The sequence below is a fragment of the Pan troglodytes genome, chromosome X (genome assembly GCF_028858775.2).
Source record: "Pan troglodytes isolate AG18354 chromosome X, NHGRI_mPanTro3-v2.0_pri, whole genome shotgun sequence".
NCBI lineage: Eukaryota > Metazoa > Chordata > Mammalia > Primates > Hominidae > Pan > Pan troglodytes.
The window spans coordinates 149,424,559-149,430,514 of NC_072421.2; positions in this window are offsets into that span (position 1 = coordinate 149,424,559).

The window sequence follows — 5,956 nt, forward strand, 5'->3', positions numbered from 1 at the left end:
AAAGTCCAAGATTGAGGAGTCCACCATCTGGTGAAGGCCTTCCTATTGTGTCATCCCGTGGCAGAGGGACGAAAAGAAAGGGTGAGGGAGAACAAGGGATTAAACTCACAGCCTCAAGGTCTTTCATAATCTGCATTAATCCATTCATGAGAGTGGAGACCTCATGACCTAAACACTCCCATTAGGTCCCATATCCCAACATTTTTACATTGGGGATTAAGTTTCCAACAAATGCTTTTGGGGGACACATTCAAAATATAATACATACTTTGCATGATTTCAATTCTTTTAAATTTTTAAGAGGTGTTTTATGGCTCCTCTTGGTGAATATTCCATGTGTACTTGAGTGTAATTTATATTTCCATGTTGTGTGTGGTGGTTTGCATGTGCAAATTAGATTAAGTTTGTTAATAGTGTCATTACAGTTCTTTTGTACTCAGAAATGTTCTGTTTACTTTATTATTTACTCAATGATGAGTATAAAAATCCCCAAATATAATTGTAGATTTGGCTATCATTTTAGTCCTATCAGTTTTTGTTTCATTTATCTGGAGGCTCTGCTTTTAGGTTCACACCTTTGGTATTGCTATATTCTTGGTGAATTGAATCTTTTATCATTATGTAATGTCCCTGTTTATTCAAAGTAATTTTCCTTCTTATGACAGCAAGAATTTCTGATGTTAATATTGTTAACTACAGTTTTCTCATTTTCTTATTTTATTTTTTTAAATTGTCAAATGATAAAACTCTTTTTTTCCCTTTTGCTGTATGTACAGTTTTAGGCTTTAACACATGTACAGATTTGTGTAACCACAACCACAAGGAGAATGTGGAACTGTTTCATCGCCCTCTGCAAAAAAATTTCACGTGCTATTCATTTATAAAAGAAAAAAAGATAAATTAGACTTCCTCAAAATGAAAAACTCCTTTCCCTTCACACATAACCTTGACAACCACTCATCTGTTCTCCATCAGTATAGTTTCGCTTTTTGGACAAAGTCATATAAATGGGAGAATAGAGAATGTAACTTGCTGAGACTGGTGACTTTCACTTAGCACATTAAATTTGAGGTTTATCCAGGTTGTTGTGTATATCAGCAGTTCATTCCATCTTATTATTCAATAGTAATCCACTGTATGGATGCAACACAGATTATCCATCACTGTGGAAGGACATTTGCATTGTTTCCACATTTTGGCAAATATGAATGCAGCTTATATAAAAATTGATGTGTAGGATTTTGTGTGAACATATGTTTTTATTTCTCTCAGGTGTGGCATTTCTGAGTCATACAGTAAGTGTATGTTTATGAGTAATTACCCAATCATGTTCCACATCTGCTGTACCATTTTACATTCCCACTAATAATGTATAAGAGTCAAAGTTGTTCATTATGGCTATCATTTTGTAATGCTGTTTTTAACTTAAAAAATTTGTTTGAATTTTATTATCTCTCAAATGTATGCATTTAATTTGCATTTCACTATTGCTAAAGATGTAGAACAATTTTCCATGTGCTTACTGGCCATCCACGTCTGCTTTGGGTGAAGTATGTATCGTTATCTTTTGGCAATTAAAATATTGTGTTGTTATTTTATCATATTGGAGTTTTGAGAGCTCTTCATGTAATTTGCGTGTAAGACTTTTTTTTTTTTTTTTTTTGAGATGGAGTCTCGCTCTGTAGCCCAGAATGGAGTGCAGTGGCGCGATCTCGGCTCACTGCAAGCTCTGCCTCCTGGGTTCACGCCATTCTCCTGCCTCACCCTCCCGAGTAGCTGGGACTACAGGTGCCCGCCACCACGCCCGGCTAATTTTTTTGTATTTTTAGTAGAGACGGGGTTTCACTGTGTTAGCCAGGATGGTCTCGATCTCCTGACCTCGTGATCCACCCGCCTCGGCCTCCCAAAGTGCTGGGATTACAGGCGTGAGCCACCGCGCCCGGCCGTGTGTAAGACCATTATTAGATATATGATTGGCAAAAATGTTTCCAGTTTGTAGCTTGACTTTTTATTCTTTCTCAAAGCAAACGTTTTTCGTTTCGAGGAAGTTTAATTTATCTTTTTTTCTTTTATGAGTCATTCTTTTGGTGTCATGTTTAAGACCTTTTTGCCTAACTCTAGGTCATGAAGACTTGACTCCATGTTTTCTTTTAAAACTTTTATAGTTTTTCATTTAACATCTAGATAATGCATTTTGAGTTAATTTTTGTTTGAAGTGTGAGGTTTAGGTAGAGTTTCAATTTTTAACAAAAGGATGTCTAATCGTTCCAATAGCACTTATTGAAAAGCCAATATTTCTCAATTGAATAGCCTTAGTCTTTTGTAAAAATTGCTGGGCTGTATTTATGTGAGTCTGGTTCTGAACTGTATTTGGTTTTATTAATCTATGTCTCTATCTCTTAGCCAAAACCACACCATCTTGATCACTATAGCTTTGTACACTATTGGCAGAAATGTAAAGTTGTATAGCATTATTAAAAACAGTATGGAAGTTCCATTAAAAAAATTAAAAATAGAACAAACATATGATCTGACAATCCTGCACTGGGTATCGATCTAAAGGAAATAAAATCACTATCTCAAAGAGATATCTGCACTTCTATGTTCATTGCAGCATTATCTTGGCTACTGTGGTAGCCAAGATATGGAAACAATTTAGGTATCAATCAACAAATGGGTAAATAAAGAAAATGTGATACGCACACATACACACGTGCAATGGAATATTACTCATCTTCTTTATTGAAGCATATTTTTTTCTGGGTATAGAATTCTAAATCAGCAGCTATATTTTTTCTGTGCTTTGAGCACATCATACTATTGTATTGTGTCTTCTATAGTTTCTGTTGAGAATTGAACTGTCCATCTAATTATTTCTTTTTTGAAGGATGATAGACTGAGTAATAGCCTCCCCAAAAGATATCCACCTCCTAATCCCTGTAACCTCTGAATATTGCCTTATATGACAATTTACTTTATAGGTCTGTATGAGAGAGTGGCAGAAAGAGATTTGACACAGACAAAAGAGAAAAAAGCAATGTGATCATGGAGGCAGAGATTGGAGTGATACAGCTACATGCCAAGGAATGCTGGTTGCCAGGTGGAAGAGGCAAAGAACAGCCTCTGGAGAGAGCACAACCCTGCTAGATTTTGGCTCAGTGATGCTGATTTCAGACTTCTAACCTCCAGAACTGTGAGAGAATAAATTTCTTTTAAGCTACCAAAGTCGTGGTAGCTTGTTAAAGTAGGCATAGGAAAACGAATACCTGATGACAATCTATAGAATATTTGTAGATGATTTGAATAGGTATTTATTCAATTGCTGCCCATCCTTATCACCATTTACAGAGACTTTAAAAGGTTGTTTTTAAATAGTTTTTACTAGTTTCACTTGGCAGTGGGTCTGCAGAGTTCCTCATACTGTCATGCAAGAAGAAGTTTTCTCCTCTTCAGTTTTTAATTAGCAAAACTCTGCAGAGTCCTAAGGCCAGAACCCTTTTCCCAGACTTCCCCAAAACTTACTCACATGATTACTCTTCCTTCTATGAACTTTTTTCTTTAACTTCTATTTTAGATTCAGGGATACACATGCAGGTTTGTTATATAGGCAAATTGCATGTCACAGGAGTTTAGTGTACAGATTATTTTGTCACCCAGGATATAAGCATAGTACCGGATAGGTAGTTTTTCCATCCTCACCCTCCTCCACCCTCCACCCTCAAGCAGGTCCTGGTGTCTGTTGTTCCCTTCTTTGCGTCCATATACACACGAAGTTAACTCCCACTTATAAGTGAGAACATGAAGTATTTGGTTTTCTGTTCCTGTGTTAGTTTGCTTAGGATGATGGCCCCTAGCTCCATCCATGTTGCTGCAAAGGACATGATCTCCTTCCTTTTTAGGGCTACATAGTATTCCATGGTGTATATCTACCACGTTTTCTTTATCCAGTCTACTATTGATAGACCGGTTCATTCCATATCTTTGCTACTGTGAATAGTGTTTCTATGAACATGCACGTATATGTGTCTTTATGGCAGAATAATTTCTGTTCCTTTAGGTACACACCCAATAATGAGATTGCCGGGTTGAATGGTAATTCTGCTTTAAGTTATTTCAGAAATTGCCAAGCTGCTTTCCACAGCAGCTTGACTAATTTATATTCCCACCAACAGTATAAGTGTTCCCTTTTCCCTGAAATCTTACCATAACTGTTATTTTTTGACTTTTTATTAATTACCATTCTGACTGGTATGAGAAGGTATCTCATTGTGGTTTTGATTTGCATTGCTCTAATGATGAGTGATGTTGAACATTTTTTCATATTCTTGTTGGCTGCATGTATGTCTTCTTTTGAAAAGAGTCTGTTAATGACTTTTGCCCACTTTTTAATGGGGCTGTTTGCTTTTGCTTGTAAATTTAAGTTCTTTATAGATTCTGGATATTTGACCTTTGTTGGACGTGTATTTTGCAAATATTTTTCCCATTCTGTAGGTTATCTGTTTACTCTGTTGATAGTTTCATTTGCTGTGTACAAGCTCTTTAGTTTAGTTAGGTCCCATTTGTTAATTTTTGTTTTGGTTACAATTGCTTTTGGTGTCTTCGTCAAGAAGCCTTTGCACATTCCTATGTTGGTAATGCTATTTTCCAGGTTATCTTCCAGGGATTTTATAGTTTTAGGTTTTACACTGAAGTCTTTAATCCGTCTTGAGTTGATTTTTGAATATGGTGTAAGGAACGGGTCAAGTTTCAATCTTCTGCATATGGCTATCCAGTTATCCCAGTACCATCTTATTGAAAAGGAATTCCTTTCCCGATGGCTTGTTTTTGTCATCTTTGTTGAAGAGCAGATGGTTGTAGGTATGTGGCATTATTTCTGGGCTCTCTCTTATGTTCCATTTTTCTGCGTGTCTGTTTTTGTACCAGTGCCACAATGTTTTGGTTACTGTGGCCTTGTATATTTTGAAGTCGAGTACTATGTTGTGCTCAGCTTTGTTCTTTTTGCTGAGGATCGCCTTGGCTATTTGAGCTCATTTTTTGGTTCCATATGAATTTTAAAAGAGTTTTTTTTTTCTAATTCTGTGAAGAACGCCATTGATAGTTTGATAGGAATAACATTGAATCTGTAAATTGCTTTGGGTGGTATGGCCATTTTAACAATATTGATTATCTCTATCTGTGAGCATTGAATGTTTTTCCATTTGTTTATATCATCTTTAATTTCTGTGGGCTACTACCTAAAATGTTTGCCTCTTTTCTTACATTCTCTTGAACTGGGATCTAATCTAAGTATAAAAATAGAACATAATTGCTTTTCTCATGAAGGGCCAATATTTCCTGGGATGGCATTAATACTGTATTGCCCCTAACAGACTGGATTTAAATTTTGACTACCACATGGATGGCTGCTAGTATTTCCCTTGTTGTCAGTCAGACTTAGTGATAAAAATAAGAAACACCTAACTGACCTTCCCGTAGGCTGCTATTATTCAGTTATTAAAATATAAAACAGATTTGAAATACACACCACACTGGGTCTCCAATTTTGAGGCAATTATTTTACTTTTAGACGAGCTCATAAAGCTTTTAGAAGTCCATCCTTTTGGCTTACAAAGCATCTGCTTTGTTACTACCACCGTGCTGGGGTCCGTGCTGGACTGATTACAACTTTTTTGAAATGCAACATGGGACTATCATGTGCTTCGGACCACACTTTTTGTCCCTTTTATGAATTTTTCCCCCAATTTCAAGTGCTTTACTTGAGACACATATATTTGACCTTGGAGAAGTCATAACGCTGCATTTTCCCTCATGAGTTTGTATTTACTCCAGTGGGAATTAGAGTAATCCTCTGTCTGAGGATTTTACTTGTCTGACCTTACTTCAGGTCCCTATCAGCTTCACTGGGGCCAAGGCAAAACTGCATTTATCAAAGAATTAAACATGCCACATGGTGGCG